General features: G+C 41.1%; 1 protein-coding gene across 5 annotated transcripts in view; it reads right to left on the bottom strand.

Annotated features, from left to right (window-relative positions):
- Positions 1 to 19,522, bottom strand: part of IL1RAPL1 (interleukin 1 receptor accessory protein like 1) — a 1,893,014-nt gene that overhangs the window by 1,448,534 nt on the left and 424,958 nt on the right. Inside the window, exon 1 of one of the 5 annotated variants that reach the window (XM_068265640.1) lies at positions 12,426 to 12,524. The exons of the other annotated variants lie outside the window; for them this stretch is intronic. The gene's annotated coding sequence lies outside the window, so the exon portion shown is untranslated. Of the gene's footprint in view, positions 1 to 12,425; positions 12,525 to 19,522 lie in introns of those variants that run through there. 5 annotated transcript variants of the gene reach the window in all.

A 19,522-nucleotide genomic window follows, 5' to 3' on the forward strand; every position in this document is an offset into this window, starting at 1 on the left:
CCCACATATCAAATATTAATATTAGGTAACCTCTCTCTCCCAAGATATCAGCATTACCCTGTACAACCCCCCACATATCAAATATTAATATTAGTTAACCTCCCTCTCCCCAGATATCAGCATTACCCTGTACAACCACCCACATATCAAATATTAATATTAGGTAACCTCTCTCTCCCAAGATATCAGCATTACCCTGTACAACTCCCCACATATCAAATATTAATATTAGTTAACCTCCCTCTCCCCAGATATCAGCATTACCCTGTACAACCCTCCACATATCAAATATTAGTATTAGGTAACCCCCCTCCCCCCAGATATCAGCATTACCCTGTGCAACCCCCACATATCAAATATTAGTATTATTCGTATTAGGTAACCTTTGCACCCCTTTCTGGCCTCCTAGCAGAGTTAGGCAATATGCTTGCCCCGACCTGTCCATTATGTAGCCTTTGCATGCACACCCCTCCCATATAGAGGTATTGGATGGGCTTTGTTGCCCATTTCCCAACTTCATGATACCCCCCCCATGTCATTAGGTAGCCCCCTATTAATAAACACAGTAATACAGAAGAACATAATAGTTTAGCTGCTTTAAGTGGTGGGTCAGATAAACACTTCTCTATTCAATGCAGCCACACTTATACCATACAGCCTCATACATCCCTACTCCATGTCACATGAGTCATGACATGCATTGGGAACTGCAAGGAGATATGTAGCCAATACCATACAGTGCTCAGAGGAATGTGGACCTGATCTACCACTGGAAGCAGGTAACTGCAAGTCAGCACAGAAGGAGGACCCTGGATGTGGTGGGGGAAGAGCAGTCCCCTCTAGCCTCTCCCCCCCCTTTGTAATTGGTCTCGTGAGGTTATTGTTACACTTATATGCGTAAGACAGCATTGGCTGCTCAGCAAATAGCACAGTTCATCTCTGCACTCATCAGGAAAAGAAAAAAAAAGTCAATGTTATTGTTAGATTGTTTTAAACAACAAATATCATTAGCATGGACATAGCTTGAGGATTCAGCAGGTGTGGAAAGGAAGAGATAAGGGGGGAGGGGGTGCTGTCAATTATCTTAACGTACACTATAAGTATGTGCTGATTCAACTAAACTGCAATAATCACAAAGAAAGAATCATCCATGTCTTTCAGGTGATTAGGGGCTAGAAACATGTTTAGAATGTCTACCCCAACATAAGATGAACGAGGGTCTTTATTTACTGTATATGGCATACTCATTATAGCTACTAATAATAGGAGCATTGACATATATTCTTTTTACCACCCCCATTGTGACTATGAATCTGCTTTTACAAATTATATTTTTTACGCCTTCCTTAGTGTTGTTAACTTATTACGGATTTTTTTCTTTCATAATTAAAGAAATGAGTTTCCATATCCATGGCAAGCAAGCCTTATGCCGTGGTTCTTCTTATAGCAACCCACATGCTGTTACGGTGACCCTATGTCAAACCTGACACAGTGGGACAGATTTATCCAAGAAGTTGCAAGGAAACCTGGAGCATAAGTGGAACAGCTGCCCAAAGCAACCAATTAGGTTTCACCTGTTGAATAAAACAAAAAATCTGACTGTCCGCTTGGAGGAAGTCATTCACTTTAGTTTCCTTACACCTGTGCCCCAGTGTCTCTAAGGTTAGGCTGTATCATAGGCATCCTTACCATTCTCCCTGTCGTGCTCATTTGGCAAAAAGAAACGTGAAAAAAACTGTACAAGCCAATCTGAAATCAGGAATGTACAGTATGGTGAATGCTGATGCTAGAACTGAGATGTCATATGTAGCTATATAAGGTGGATTACCATCACATCAAAGTAATGCTTAGTAAGTATTTATTGGATTGGCATGTGCTTATAGTGTAGTGTTAGTATTGAGTCAGATGCCTAGGCATGGATCCAATAGTTGCAGACAAAACTTTGTATCTCTATGTTAACATCTGGGCCCTATTATGTTCAATGCCTTCTTAGACAAGAGCAGCATATGTGCATGTTTGTTTGGGTTTTATAATGAGTGATGTTTTATATATTAAAAAAAATCTGCAGATACGTACAGCTACTCTAGCAGAGTAAGGAAAAGACAAATAACATTTATATTGCGCTTTTCTCCTGGCGGACTCAAAGCACCAGAGCAGCAGCCACTAGGGCGCGCTCTATTGGCAGTAGCAGTGTAAGGGAGACTTGCCAAAGGTCTCCAACTGAATAAGTGCTGGCTTACTGTACAGGCAGAGCCGAGATTCGAACCCAGGTTACCTGTGTCAGAGGCAGAGCCCTTAACCATTACACCATCCAGCCACCTACAAAACAAGCGCATTCCACGGTAATCATTTAAAAATAATCACTTACAGGTGGCTGGTAAATCAAAAGGCTGTATTGGCAGGCAAGTGCATCAGGTGTGGCTGGAAGGGGCATTCATTCAATGTATTCATATCTTTATTTTCCAGAATTTTTCAGATTTTTTACAATAATACAACTCTTCCATACAAAAATATAATACCACATTATTACAAAAGTGCATTGTTTTATTCTAAAACGTTTCCTTCTTCACTGTTGACATTAGTGCTTTCCTCCCCTCTACCAATCTATTTCCTTCTGTTTAGTGTATCTTTTCCGCGGAACTTTAATGTATCCATATCTTAATTTGGTATTATCAATATTCTACTATCAGCTTGCTTAATGCCTAAAACTAACCCCCAACCTCCCCTTACTGCTCCACAACAACCCCCTTCATACACTCCTCTGCTTGACTATTAAATCTATCCTCTCCCTATCCTATCTAATTCTTCTAGCACTTATTCTGACCTAAATCCTATGCTTATTAATATAGCCATTACCAATATCCAGAGCTTGGTCAAATAATAACCAAGTCAAAGCATCCCCACCACATATGAAGCTACATATAAAAGCTATACAATAGCTGAGCAACAGCACCCCAACTGGTGCCCAGCATTCAAACTACCATAGCATTGGGTGCCCAATTTAACTTATTTGGGCTGGGGCATCTTTGAGAAGGTTGTGCCTGGATTGTCCTTAGTCTGTTGAATTGCTTATTACTATGAATTGTTACCCTAACAGCACTAGGGATGATCAATGAAATGAAAATATGTCCGAGTTAATGCAGGATTATGTTAATTGTATGCAAATATATGCAGCTTTAGAAGGGGCCAATCAAGTCCCACCAGGTTTAAATTGATTGGTCCATTTTGAAGCTACATATATTTGTATAAACATTTACATAATCCTGCATGAACTCGGAAATATTTGCATCTCATGGATCGTCCTTAATCAGCACGCCTTCATTCATACACATCCTGTAGAATGGTGGAGTGCATATTCACATGGGTGGGTTATTTGTGCTGGTTCTGCCTTCTATGGTATCTGTGTGATGTTTAGTTGCACCACTCTCTCATTTGGCATTGCCAGGCATATATGTTCCTGGTAGTTTGTGCTACACATGCTCTGTTGTCATAAAACATGATAGTGGCATAAAACATCTGGGCTTTCAGTGCCAACGTACAGGCAATATTAATTCACATTATAATTCTAAACTTCAATATAACACTGTCGAGCTATAACAGTTAACGATGACAATAATAACACCATAATTCTAATAAATCAACAACATTAACTCTTGGAAACAATATGACATTTTGATGACACCATCTATTAGCAATTTTATGTTACATATTTCTCGTAGGTTATTTTATTTGTTAGGTTTGGAAATGAGGGCTGATTAACTGACACACTGATATAATATATGACCCAGGCGGCTCATAAAATATATATCTTGGACATAAAGTTGCCACTGAGGCATAGTTAACAGAACAGTGATGATTTTGGTGATAAAATGGGGTTCTACAATTCTCAACTTCAGTTTAATATTTGCGATTAACATGGTTTTTCCAAATTGCGAAGACTTGACTAAAATACAATTAGTTACAGAATTACCCTGCAGAGAGTCGCTAAACTGTGATTCCTCTTGACTCATTACAGATGAAAGCTTTTAGCACTACATTAAGTTATCTTTATTCTACCTCCTGGTGGCACAATATTGGCCTTTTTAAAACCATGACTGCTGACTTAATAAAGTATTACAGTACAAATATAGGTAATTTAAAATTAGAGTTTCACGTACACAAAATATCAGATCGGAAGATGCACAGTGTGATAAGATTGCTGACTTCAGAAGGAGCTTAAAGGAAATCTGAGGGGAGATGAATATGGGGCTGCCATATTTATTTCCTTTTAAACAATCCCAGTTGCCTGGAAGTCCTGCTGATCGATTTGGCTGCAGTAGTGTCTGAATAACACCAGAAACAAGCATGCAGCTAATATTGTCAGATCTGACAATAATGTCAAAAATACCTGATCTGCTGCATCCTTGTTCAGAGTCTATTGCTAAATGTATTAGAGGCAGAAGATCAGCAGAATAGCCAGGCAACTGGTATTGGTCAAAAGAAAATAAATATGGCAGCCTCCATATCACTGTCACTTCAGGTTCCCTTTAGTCCCATCACCACTCAAATAAGTGAATCTAGAAACAAGTGGGAGATGACACCTAGACTTTTTATGTGGGTACAATGTTGCCCACTGTGCTGCTTAAAAGGTACCTAACAGGTGCTCTCTATAAATTGTATTAATTGTAAAAAGTACATAGATTCAATGCACAAAATCTAGTGCATTGCTAATTAATGCTAAATTACAATATGTGTTAAAACTTTTTTTTCAGCACATATCATGCATCACTAGTGTCTGATTCACACACCTGATACAGCAAATACAGTCAAACTTCAGTCAAATATCTGTTCTGCATGCTTTTCAGGGTCTCTAACTAAAAGTATTAGAGTGAGAGATTGAGCAGGACAGCCAAGAAATAAGCATTATTTAAAGGGAAATAAATAAGTCAGCCTCCATATCCTTCAGGTGTCCTTTAAAGGATACCCGAACTGACATGTGACATGATGAGATAGACATGTGTATGTACAGTGCCTAGCACACACATAACTATACTGTGCACCTTTTTTTCTTTATCTGCCTGAAAGAGTTAAATATCAGGTATGTAAGTGGCTGACTCAGTCCTGACTCAGTCCTGACACTGAGTGCAAGAAAGAGGTAAAAGGGGAATTTCTTCTCAGTGAGAGTCACACTGTAGTCACTTTCAGTCTGAGTCATGACTGAGTCAGCCACTTACATACCTGATATTTAACTGTTTCAGGCAGAGAAACAAAAAAAGGAGCACAGCATAGCTATTTGTGTGCTAGGCACTGTACATACACATGTCTATCTCATAATGTCCCATGTCAGTTCGGGTATCCTTTAACCGCTTGCCGCCAGCGTCACGCCAGTAGGCGTGGCCGCGGCGGCAGCCCCAGGGCCAGCTAACGCCAATTGGCGGAAAGTCCTGGGGCAGCAGTTTACGGGAGATCGCGCGCACAGTGCGCGCGCATCTCCCGCTTGGTGGGCGGAGCTGAGCTCCGCCTTCAGTCTCCGAGCGGCGATTGCCGCTCGGGAGACTGTTACACGGCGAAACCGCCGTGTATTTACATGTGCAGCGCTGCGATCAGCAGCAGCGCTGCACTGGGGACAGCCGTGTGACACGGGGCATCAGACCTCACCAACAGAGAGCTCTGTTGGTGGGGAGAAAAGGGGGGGGAGATCACTTGTGTGCAGAGGTATACGGCCCTGCAGCTTGGCCTTAAAGCTGCAGTGGCCAATTAATGTAAAATTAGGCTGGTCACTAGGGGGGTTTACCACCATGGTCCTCAAGAGGTTAAGCTACTCTTTATTTCTCTTTTTTTCTGCCTCTCATTTTTGAACACATAAATTAGTATTAATTAGCAATGCATGCAATGATTTTATGCATTGAATCTCTGTATTTTTGCAATGAATACAATCTATAGAGAGCACCTGTTAGGGTCCTGCATCCAGTAGCTACCTATTGCCTGGAGAGTGGATGTTATTTTTCCAGTGAAAAGCAAGTCACCTTTTCCAGCCGAATTTCTCCTATCTCTATCAGAGGCCAGCACAGCAATAGCACAACAAATCACCCTTCCCTTCCTGCAGAAGGAAGCCAAGAAGCAATTTGTCACTGCTGTTTCATTTTTATGTATTTATTATTATTTATTTTGTGGGGGGGGGGGGGGGGCTGTTAAGGGTAAATACACACTAACCAGGCCAGAAATGGAGAGGAATTGATGGTAAGACTCTACAGAGCTGTACTACTTTTTCTGCATGCACGTTCATATTTGAACTTGAAACCAATGTAAATAAATGTGTTCATTAGTGCAGTATGATTCCGCATATCATGTGCATTTACTGTATTTAGTGACAATCATTGACCTACTGTAGGAAAATGCATGTATTGCAGCACACCTGAACGCATACACTTTCAAGAATGTGTGCGCTAAAATCCAGTTGTGTTTTCTGCCTAGACTAGGGTAAACTCTGCCATTATCTCTATAAACAGCTCAGTGGGCAGCATTGTATTCACATAAAAAGACAAGCTGGTGGCCTGTCCCATCTGTATCCAGACTAAGTTATATGAGTGATGATGGGACTAAAGAGAACCTCTCCCTATAAAACTTTTTGCTAAAGACCCTGAACAAGCTACACACCTTTAATAAGGGATCGTTCACACATGCGCGTTTTTGAGTGCTTTGTGATTTTAAAAGCTCTTGCTAATGTTATCCTATGTGAGTGATCACACTGGAGCGATGCGATTTAGTAAAAATCTCCCATAGCATTGCATTAGCAAAATCTTTTAAAATATCTAGTGCTTAAAAAGCTCTTGTAGTGTGAATGAGCCCGAGCTAAATGCTTGTTTCAGGTATGTGATAAAGATTCTTCTGCAGCCAAAGAGATCATCAGAACTGCCAGGCAACTGGTATTGTTCAAAAGAAAATAAATATGGCAACCTCCATATCACTCTAACCTCAGGTACCCTTTAAGTGTCCAGACAGTTTATAAAGCTGTCTGTTATTCATGCACCATAGATAATCTGACAAAAGTGTAACCTTTTATCCGGGCATATCTCACAGTGTCCTAATACATAGTAACTAACTTCACATATAAATAACTATAACAGCTAACAGACAATATACCCATTAACCCCTTCCGCTGATGAGGAGATTAGGGTAGGAGTTTGGACAGTTCACAGACTATGTGCTTTGGAAATCATAATACCTTCTACAGAATATAGTGTATAATAAAGATGAGCCTCACTCAGGGTTTTAGTATGAGGGGCAAATAGTACTGCAAGAGATCATCATATAGCACTAGCTGGTGGTCTTTGTATCTTACTGTATTAACCGCTTAAGCCAGCAGGCTATTTTACCTTTCCTGCTGAGAGCTATTTTACATTTCAGTGTTGTCCCCCATTAATTTGGCCATAACTTCTAATCTCCTATCTTCTATCCTCCATTGGCAAGGTTATCTCCTCCATGGGTTTTAACTATCATCTGTATGCAAATGACACCCAGATCTACCACCACACCCCTGACCTATTCACCACTACCATGGACATGGTCTTCTCCTGCCTATCTGCCATCTCCTCCTGGATGTCCGCTAGATTCCTGAAATTAAACCTGGACAAAACGGAATTTATGATCTTCCAACCCCTGCCATCCCTGACCCTCCCAGATGTGAATGTCATGGTTAACCACACTACCATTCGCCCTACCTCTCAAGCCCGCTGTCTGGGTGTCATCCTGAACTCTGCACTCTCCTTCACGCCCCACATCCAAAACCTCACAAAGTCCTGCAACTTCCTCCTCCATAACATTTGCAATATCCACACTTTCCTGACCTCTGCCACCACCAAACTCCTCATCCATGCCCTCATAATTTCCCGACCTTGACTACTGCAACGCCCTTCTGTCTGATCCCGCTTTGACCTGAATTGCCCCACTGCAGTCCGCCATGAATGTGGCAGCCAGAATTATCCACTCCTCCCATTGCTCCACCATGGCGGCTCCCCCTGTGAATCCCTCCACTGGCTTCCTATCCAGCTCAGAATCAGGTTCAAGATACTGTGTCTGGCTTACAAACCTGTCCACAAAACCTTCCCAACCTACATTTCTACCCATAGGTACACACCTAGCCGCTCACTCTGCTCCTCCAATGAACTTCGCCTGACTACCCCCCCCCCCATATCACCTAATCCCATGCACGCCACCAGGACTTCTCAAGACCTGCTCCAACACTATGGAACTCCCTACCTCCCCCCATTAGGGTTTCCCCCTCCTTCAACATCTTTAAGAAGGCCCTCAAAACTCATCTTTTTAATCTGGCCTGACCCCCCCCCCCCCCACACACACACACGCTACACACTAGTGATCTAAACCTGCAGCTAGGGAACTCTTGTCCCCTACCTTTAATGCATCTACCTCTTCCTCTAGATTGTAAGCCTTTGAGCAGGGTCCTCCTCCTTATGTCTCCTATCTGTTCACGCACCTCCATAACCGTACACCCATCCTATGGATCTGTGTGAACTCTTGAGTGAACTCAACTTGCCTATCTCCATGCTTCCATCCAGTGACTGACTAAGCATCACCTTGTACTCATGCTGTGCTGCATGATCTGGTTTGCATGTATTCCTGTATTGTCTTATTGCTGTATGCCACCCCTAAATATTGTCTGCAACCTTAACTAATGTGCAGCGCTGCGTAATATGTTGGCGCTTTATAAATACAATAAATAAATACATAAATAATCTCACCTAAATGATGTATATCTTGTTTTTTATGCCACAAATTAGGCTTTTTGTGGCAATACTTGTTTTTAGTACTTATTTTATTTTCTAAGCATTTTAAAGCGGACTATAAGGGAAAAATGGAAAAATACATTATTTATCCAATTCTATTACTTATAGTTTTAATATACACAACTATACTGTAGATAAAACCCACACATTTTTTGACTTTTTGTGTCGGCTATCACAACATGTAAATTAGTACAATGTATGGCGAAAATATAATAATTTAAATAAAGGTGTGTTTATTTTCTGTTTTGTGTTTTTTGAACACTATAAGTAATTACAAGCCCTTATTTGTTGAAATAACAGTAATATACCCTCATGACATACATATTATAAAAGCTGAGTCCCATAACATATGTTTTTAAATGTTGTCACTTTGACTTTTATTTTTATTTTGGTATCTATGGGGGAGGAACAGGGGACAGAATATGTTGATAAATATATATAAGGGGTGAATGCCGTAATGTATTTTACTGTTATTTTTTCTTTTTTGTCCACTGTTTACAGAATTTAGTGTATGTTTTTCTCTACTTTTAACTTTTGTTTTAATTAATGAGCATGGCTCCTAATTAAAGGAATATTTATTAATTCAACCAATCCTGTCCACAGCGCTAATGCTGGGGGAGGGGAAACATTTTGGTTTTAGCCCCGACCCATAGTGTATCTATGATGAGGTAGGAGGGGTTGTGGCCAGAATGCGGGGAGCTTGCACGGTGATCCTACTGTGAGAGGCTTCTGTGGCAGTGGGTGGGGTTGGGTATGGCTACTTAGATGTTGATCCTACGTGTGATATCAGCCCCTGATGAGTCAGCTTCTGATGAAACACATAGGGCAGAGCTACGTCACACGGGATCGGAAGTAGATGCAAGACATTGGGGCCCCGGGGATTTCAATGCAGCGCCTGTGTGGGCGGTCTACCCGGGGACCTGTTGTACTTGTCGCTATATGCTTGAACTTGCTCAAAGCTTGTGAGTGTATCTTCATGTTTTTTTGGTGTTTTTTTTTAAAGTGGTTTTACACTATCCGGATCTGTTTTGGTTTGTAGGAGATTGCTTTTCTGTCTGAAAGGACAATCTGATGCCATTCCCCCTATGCTTTTGGATCCTGCCTCTGGTCAATAAGGGAGGATGCCAGGATGAGTGCAGGCATATAGGGGGAGTGATCCATCACTGCTGGCAGCACATTCCCCTGTGTACTGGTGGAGGTTATTGTGGTGGAGGGTCCCAATAGCCTATGGTTTTACACTACTGTCTGCCTTTTTCTCTCATTTTATATACGTGCTGGTCACGAGTACCTGGCTGATTTCAGAGGATCAAGACCCCTTTGGATGGGTTGGATTTAAACCTGGTGCTGGACAGCTAAGGACTGCCTTTCTGTGCAAGTAGCAACTACATTTGAACTCTTAGACTTTGAGTGCAACCTCTTTGATTAACATTTTTATTCATTCACAAGCACTTTGATAGGCTTCGGAACACATGTTCCTATTCACCAATCCCTGCCGAGTAAATTCCACAGTGAACCAGCAGTGGGAGTGCTTGCGCACCTGCCGCTGATTGACAGAACAAGCCTGTATGTCCTGTTAGGCTCAAACTGGATGCATATATACGGTAAGTCCAGTTTGTGTTAAGAGGTTATCAAGAAAGGGGTTCATTAGTATAATCTTTTTTGGAGTTACTTTGGCTGTCATGAACCATATCCGATATTTTTTATTAAACAACATCAGTAAAAATGACAATAAAATTATAATATTTTTAGTCAGCATGCAGATGACAAAGACGTTTGTTGGGTACAGAACAGTAAGGCCTCTTGCACACTGCATGCATTTCCGATTCCAATTCGCTTTTTAATCGTTTTTTACATCCGATTCCGATTTTTAATCTTTACTGCATGCTGCATTTTTTGATCCATTTTTCTGTTGAATGTATTCAGGGAAAATCGGAATTGAAAATTAGAATCGGAATCGGAAACGCAAAATGGATTTGCAGTGTGCAGGGAGCCTAACAGTGATATACAGTAACAGTGATGAAATAGTGAGATTTAAAGGGTAAAAAAAAAGTAAAATTTAAAATGCGTATGTACGCATACACATATATATGTACTTGAGTAAATGCACTGTACTTTTATTTTTTACTATCTGTGCAGTTGCCACTTTTAATAGGTAGTATCATGTGATAATTCTGAACCTATTATCAAAAATGATTCTTGATGATGATCAAAAGAATGATTATGGACTAGTCCATTTCCTTAACCTTCTAACCACCAGGCCACTTTATTACAGAAAATGTTATTTTATTTGTTATTCTTGCTATTTCATTGCTATCAAGTAGCATTTAGGTAGGGTGCACACACGTTAAAAACGTGTGCATTTTGCCGCACAGAATGAAACCATACATCACCATACATATGATGAAAGTCAATGTTTCTTAGGTTTTGCTTTTTTTTTTTTTGCGTACATTCACATTTCATTATGTGTGTTAAGTCAATGGATTTTTTTCCTATAAATTCTATTGTAGTTTGCCATAGTAAAAAAGAAAAAAATGTACAGAAAACGCAATAAAAATTAGATCACATTTTGTCATACAAGGAAAAATCACCCGCAATATCACATATTCAAGTGTTATATTAACTTAAGTTGTACAAACTGGAAAAGTGTGTAGTATCATGTATAGACCACTAGATGGCAGTGAGGAAGTCAGGAGAGATGGCAGAGGAGTTCTACTAGTAATGTCTTCAGAAGTCCAAGTTAAATGATTGTCGATCACTTGACTGCACAAAATTTCAGTGTACTCCAGCTCCAGTACAACAACAAGAAAACACATTTCTGGCACTTGAGAGGTGTGTTATGCAAAACAAGACAACTCAAGGAGGGCAGGGAAGGGATTAAGGGCAATTCTGAGGGTTTTCTTTATTTGTTTGTTTCAAAAGCGCTCCAAGAGAGGATCTATATAAATGTTATTGACCAGCCTGCTTGTGTGCCATTATTCTGGCAGTTGGCCTGAGCCACTGCAGTTCAGAGTGGTTTAAAAAAAATGAAACAAAATAATCCGCCATTAGGAGATGGAGTAGTCCATCTCCATATCTGATGTTTTTGTTGAAAAAATAGAGCTTTTTTATTGCTGAAAGGGCAGATTATTAAAAAAAAAAAACATGAAAAATTTGAATGCAAAATGCACCCTCAAATGTATACAAAAACACAATTCAAAAAAAGTAAAATGCAGAGAAGGTTGCAGAGACACATGTGGCAGAAAACTCATGGTTTTCTGCACAGACAAGTGTGCTCTCAGCCTAAGGGAATAAGGGCATGGGAAACTACATTTATCCCTTATTAGCTGAACTCATCCTCTGTCAGTCCAGTTCCTATTATAGGGAGCCTTCCTTAGCAACCAGCCACCACACTTCTAATGAGTCTTCTTAGTTACCACCTTTCAGCAATGACAACATCTTGGTTTTGCATTCTTTCTGCTCCTGCTGACAGTATCAGCCATCATAAGACCACAAGGAGACTAGACCAGTCTGGAATGTTAGATTCGAACATGCATAGTAAAAGCTGCCCCTTCTCCAGCTGATTATGATGGGTGTAACTTCCCCTATGCTCAGCAGCTATTTCTTTTACTGACTGTCTGCATAAGCACAATACATTTCACTCACATGGCTCAGGCTCTGCCACTTGGAGAATGCTGCAAAAATCACCACAAAGATAAGCTTATCATTCTCTGTTCAAACAAATGTAGATGTGTGTCACATGGTTGGCTGACAGGGGGTGTGTCCACTGTCTGTCGGCTGCTCTCATGCATTCACTGCACACTTGCAAATGCTAGGCATGGGCAGAGAGTGGCATCAGTCCTATACATCTGAGAAGACGGCTGCTTTGCACTAGAGGTAATATGATGGTTTTCTGCTGTGCAGTAACTGCACAGTATGTCAACCCCTGACATGTGGGCTACAAACGCTGCCATTTGGTTGCATTAAACTGCAACCAGATGGCACGCATTGTCAAGCAGATTGGAGGCTAAACTGCCTGCCAAGTGCACAGTTTAGCAGCACATGTGAAAGAGGTCTCAGGAAGGAGAGAGGCAAAGCATGCAGAGCACCAAAGCAGTCTGAAGGCTCTTTTCCACTGCAAATTGCAAAATTACAATCACACTCATAAATGCGTCAGAATGTGATCACAATTCTCCTTTATTAACCGTGTCATTTTTCATGCCAATTTTCCAATGTGAGGCAGTGCTGCTTGTGGATTTTCACCAAAGTCATTTTTGCATCGAAAATGCTATTTTGGATTTTGATCAAAATTTCACAAAAATAGTTTGAAAAATTGATATTTAAAGTGACACTCTAGGGGGTCGGGGGAAAATGAGTTGAACTTACCCGGGGCTTCTAATGGTCCCCCGCAGACATCCTGTGCCCGCGCAGCCACTCGTCGATGCTCCGGCCCCGCCTCCGGTTCACTTCTGGAATTTCAGACTTTAAAGTGTGAAAACCACTGCGCCTGCGTTGCCGTGTCTTCGATCCCGCTGATGTCATCAGGAGCATACTGCGCAGGCCCAGTATGGTCTGTGACTGCGCAGTACGCTCCTGGTGACATCAGCGGTAGCGAGGACACGGCAACGCAGGCGCAGTGGTTTTCAGACTTTAAAGTCTGAAATTCCAGAAGTGAACTGGAGGCGGGGCCGGAACATCAGTGAGTGGCTGCACGGGCACAGGATGTCTGCGGGGGACTGTTAGAAGCCCTGGGTACGTTCAAATCATTTTCCCCCAACCCCCCTACAGTATCCCTTTAACTGTGATAATTCACAAAAATTTAAAAATCATGGAAAACTATATTTTTTTACCACAAAAGTGCAAAAATCAATATTTTTACCGCAAAAAAAATGTGAAAAATGCAAAATAACAAAACTTATTTTCAATGGCATTTTTGCTTGAAAATCGAAATAATGTCATTTTTGCAACAATTAATTTGAAAAGAATAACGGCATTTTTGCTTATCACTAATGACAACTGCATAGCACATGTGTCTGATCTGATTTTAGGATCGAAATGCAGTCAGTCAAAAGGCCCGTAGAAGTGACATCTGATTTTACAAAAAAGTGTTGTTTTTGGTGGCTAGATGCTTGCAAAATCACAGAAACAGAAGCTGGAATTTCAATTAAAAAAATATATATAAATAAAAGCTATATACGCGTAGCATTTTATCATTAATTTTCAAATGGTTATTTAATGTAAAAAGGCAAGAGAAGCTAAAGGGCTTTAAAAAAAATAAAAAAGGAGAAATATAGCCAGGGAGAATCAAAGTATAGAAAAAGGCCTTGAGGTGACAACTGGCTAACATCTATTCAATGCTCTAGATCACACACATATGCTCTTCTACACTCCTTCCTTTCATGAACCCTTTAAGTTAAAAATACAGTCATACAGAAGATCTCATTTAATGTATGCAAAGATGACATGGGGTGGACTTAATCAAGTAGCGAAAAGGCAGAATCTTTCCCTGCTAAGAGAGAGTGTGGAGTATCATAGATAATTTTTAAATCTGAGGAGGTTTCCTATAATCAGAAGGAATGTTATTCTTGCACAGTTATGCTATAATCTCCAAAGATTGGATATTACTGATATAGTGAGGGTGGAAAACCTGATTACTCTTAAAGGGACACTTAAGCCAGGAATAAAAAAATCAGTTTTACTTTCCTGGGGCTACTACCAGCCCCCTCCAGCCATCCCGTGCCCTTGCAGTCACTCACAGAGCCTCCGGTCCCCCACCACCAGGTAGTTTCCTTTTCACTAACAGGCCCGACAGGCCTGGCTACGCGTATTTTCCTTTGTGTTCCCATCCACAATAGCATCCTGCGCCTGTGCAGGACACTATTGAGGACAGGAACATAAAAAAGGATACGCGTAGCCAGGCTTGCGCAGGCGCAGAAAGCCCGCCGACTCCCTGTCAGCGCCTGTCAGCAAAAATGAAACTAGCTGACGGCAGGGGACTGGAGGCTCTGTGAGTGATTGCAAGGGCACGGGATGGCTTCAGGGGGCTGGTAGAAGCCCCGTGCAAGTAAACTGATTTTTTATTCCTGACGTAAGTGTCCCTTTAAGATGATTGAATACTGTTTCTGTACAACATTTTTAGTTGCATAAAGATATTTGTGTTATATAGAATGCTATCACAGTACACAAGGTAAAAGCAAAGTTGGCGGACATTCTGGGGAAACTTGGCATGTGTGAAAATGATATTAAGCTCACATGCTGAGTAGGGGATATAAAAAAGGTGATGATGAAATGTTCCTGGGAGGGTTTAATCAAATTATCAGTCATAAACATGGATTTTGCATTAACGGAGGTGAGACTTTTTAAAGTAGACCTGAAGGGAAAAAAGTGACCCTGGGGGTACCGACCTCAGGAGGGGGAAGCCTCTGGACCTTAATGAGTCTTCCCTTATCCTCCGCAGTCAGCTCTTTCCAGAACTGGCTCCCCCGCAGTGACACTAACTAAAATATTCACAACCGACGGTGCACGCAGGCGTACTAGTGGCTTCCAACTTGGGCTCTGGCAGAAATAACCAGGCATCAGGTCAGCTCTACTGCCCATGCGTGAATTGTCTGCACCTGCGCTGTAAAGTGGACCCAACCGTGCTTGGCTATTTCTGCCGAAGCGCAAAGGAAAACCACTACTACATCTGTATGCACTGCTAGGGATACTTATTCAGATTTCACGGAATTTAAATTTTTACACATTTCCGAGCGGAATTTGGAAATCAGAAATTGGAAATTTGAATTCTGCGGTAATCCGATTTACTAAAACTCTGTAACTTGAGCCCAATTTTAACCCAACTACAGAACTTGGAAGCATTAGATCAGTCAGAGAATGGAGAATTTTTCAGCAAAAATTGGATTAACGCAGTGATTTTAACCACTTGCCAACCACGTCACACGATGGGCGTGGACACGGCGGCAGCCCCAGGACTGCCTTACGCCAATCGGGAGAAGGTCCTTAAGGAGTGGTTTGCGGGCGATCATGCACACCGATGCGTGCGCATCCAGACTCTGATGGTGGAGCTCCACTCCACCTTCAGTCTCCCAGCGGTGATCGATATTGCTGTACAGCGCTGCGATCTAAGGCAGCGCTGTACCGGAGACACCCGTGTGACACGGCTGTGTCCTCCAGTAGCAGGGAAGTGATCGGCTGTCATAGTCTTCAGCCTATGACAGCTGATCATGCTGATTGGCTGGCAGGGGGAGGGAGGAATAATAATAAAAAGGCATATTTATTCAAAAAAGAATAAAACAAATATTTACATAAAATAAAAAATAAACATCTGGGGAGCCCCACCAACAGAAAGCTCTGTTGGTGGGGAGAAAGGGGGGGGGGAATCACTTGTGTGCTGAGTTGGACGGCCTGCAGCGAGGCTTTAAAGCTGCAGTGGCCTATTTCCAGAAAAATGGCCTGGTCTTTAGGGGGGTTCAACATTGCGGTCCTCAAGAGGTTAACTACTTTCCAACCACTCCATGCCAATTAGCTTGAACACGGTGGCAGCCCCAGGACCACTCCAAGCGGATTAGCATCTATGGGGCTAGCAGGAGATTGCGCACAGGCTGCGTGCCTTCAGTCTCCCGGTGGTGATCAGTGCTCAGAAACTGTTAGAGGGTGAAACCGCTGTCTAATACCTGTGTACAGCGCAGCGATCTGCAGCAACGATGTACTGGGGACAGTCATGTGACACGGCTGTCCCCTCTGTTGATGCGGAAGTTATTCACTGTCATAGGCTGAAGCCTATGACAGCTTATCATGCTGATTGGGTGGCGGGGGGAGGGAGGGAGCCAGATAAAAAAAAAAAGGAAAATTTATTATAAAAATAATAAAGTAAATATTTATAAAAAAAAAAATAAACACAGGGGGAGCGATCAGACCCCACCAACAGAGCTCTGTTGGTGGGGAGAAAAAGGGGGGGAATCACTTGTGTGCTGAGAAATGTGGGCCCTGCAGCGAGGCCTTAAAGCTGCAGTGGCCAATTTAACAAAACATGGCCTGGTCTTTAGCGGGGTTTAACACTGCGGTCCTCAAGAGGTTAAACCAATCACAAGATTTAATTTTTACGATTTCCAATTTTTTTCCCTCTATCATTTGTTGCATTTTCTGATGCAAAAAAAAATGACAAATAAAATACTCCTCAGCAATAGGAAGAATTGAAAAATGGAAATGGAAAAAACTGAAAATCTGAAAAAATGGAAATTGACATTGCAGGTAATTGGATTTTCTGAGAAATCGGAAATGGGCATTATTTCTGACCACCCCTACGCACTGCCGACATGGATTATTGGCAGATTTTCAGGGGTGTGCCAGCAGCACTGGATCACCTCTACTTAGGAGGAAGGGGAAGACTCTTTAGGATCCAGAGGCTTCCCCCTCCCCAGGTGAGTACCACCTAAGGGCCCTTTTTTCCCTACAGGTACACTTCAAATGTTAGCCATGTAGTATTCTTTTAATCCTCTCCAGTACCTGTTTGCTCCAGTCCACACAGTGACTGATGTGTTGTTTCTTTACTTACTTCTCACTTTGTCTAGTGTCTACCAAATGGCATTATGTATACTTTAGGAGGTGAAAGATGTCAACTATGATGAACTGCAGATCTATACTTTTGCTGTGGAGAGCAAAGGTGTGTGTCAATAGCTTCTGTGAGTGACCGTCATGTAGCACTTCTGCGTGTGTAGGTATGAAAAGAGCCATACAAAACTTGAAGAGAATTATAGTGATCTGAAGGAGAACCATTTGAAGAATGCACTATTCACTGTAAGTACACTTATCACACTTCTCCTTTATAGGGACCGAAAAAAAAAAACACTGTCTCCCAGTTCTTACATTACACGAAAGTGGTATAACACACGTTATTCTTTCCAGTTTTGGAACAGGCGTGTGTTGAAAACCTGCATAGTTTACACAGTGCATTGAGATCCAGGGACTAGGGAATTGAAAAAATGTTTTAATTAGCCCAGTTCTCTGTTTTCTTGATCCAGGTAGTGTAAAAAAAAAATTATTTTATCCTTTTTAAAAATTATTTTTTTACTCTCCAAAATTGTATGAACTTTTTTTTTTTAAAGCATATCCCTAATCTTTTTTTTTTTAACCCATTACTCCACATGATGCTTTGCCCTGCCCATTATGACTTAACACTTGAAAATTAAAGGTCCACATGTTCTTGACATCGGATTACTATTAAATAAGGGGACAGAAATCCTCCCCTTCCTTGCAACCCCTCCCCAATTTAAGGCCAAGGATAAGGTACTTAATTTCCCCTACAGTCCCCAGGAACCCAGGACAAGAGTGGGTATAATTAATTGACCTGCATGTATAGAGAAGCCCTTATGATGTCCCATGGTGGAATCTGGAAGCTTCCTTCAATAAGTGTCTCCTTGATATCGTCCTACTCCTGCTCGCATACATATAGGGATACATTACTACAATTTACCTATACCCAGAAATATTTAAGGAAAAAAATCAAATACTCTGTAAAGCACTGCGGAAGATGTCAGTACTATATACATGCTAAATAATCCTATATAATTTTGCTGGCTCTCACTTTTGGTATAGTACAGTAGCAGTGTGTAGTCAGGGCAATGGTCATTGTTGGGGCAGGTATTCAAGCAAGATTTACATAAACCCCTGAGTATTAAAATGATTGGGACAGTTCATAAGACATGGATTAAGATGAAAGGCAATAAGGAAAAGTTAAGGGGTATTAATGTATCCCTATACTCCTTCCACCTTGTCTAGGGCAAATAGCTGAGAGTGCCCTTATCTAAAGGGACTTTCAGGTACAAATATAAGTCAACACCCGTGGGTTTACTCCCCATAATTGAGTTAATTATGCCACCTCCTCTTATGCCCCCTGGTGGGGATGAGTCCCTTGTGATTCTGTCAGACTAGCCTACTTTACAAAGAGGCATTTCAACTCTTCTATTTCAAACTACCACTTAAATCATATTGATATTTTTTAATGTCAATATTATTAATATTTGTATTGTTCAGGTAGCACAACATCCACACTTGCATGCTTAGTGTTCTGGACAATACTAACCAGTATGTGGGTATGGTGGAGTAAAAAATAAAAAAGTGGGTTTGTATCTTCAAATGTAAAAAAAAAAAAAAAATCTAAAAAAAATGTAATAATCATTTGTTAAGCAGTGGGTCATAAATGATATAGGGTACTGAAGATGGTTTGCTAGAACCAATAGAGATCCCTACCAAATGGTCCAAAAAGCAGCACCCTGACATGGATAGTTTACTAGCAAATATTTTTTTACTCTTGGAACTGAGTCAGGCCTTTGTATTTTTCTTTTTTCTTTTTTGGGGCTTTGTTGTTCTCAATGTTTGTCTTTTTTTTCAACTTTCTAAGCACATGTTCAACTTTCTAAGCACAAGCACAAGCTTATAAACATATTAAAAGACCATAAATAGGTACCATATTTAGGAATACAGTGGCATTTATGTGCATATTATTATGTGTAATATTCCAGCTGTTTAATGATATGTATGCATTTTAAAAGCTGTAAGGTGTGTGTGTTTTTAATCCATAACCTCTAATCAAAAAGTCAGTATGGCCAAAGCTAGTACAGTTACTGACATTATGCTTGCAGCTGCTATTAAGGAACAATTGAATTCTGACAGGTTTTGCAGATGAAGTCATACTTATTTTGCTTTTAGCCATAAGTTGATGGTCTTAGATGTTGAAATACTTGCTTCTACTTTACATTGCATAG

This window comes from Hyperolius riggenbachi, chromosome 2 (genome assembly GCF_040937935.1).
Source record: "Hyperolius riggenbachi isolate aHypRig1 chromosome 2, aHypRig1.pri, whole genome shotgun sequence".
In the NCBI taxonomy this organism is placed as follows: domain Eukaryota; kingdom Metazoa; phylum Chordata; class Amphibia; order Anura; family Hyperoliidae; genus Hyperolius; species Hyperolius riggenbachi.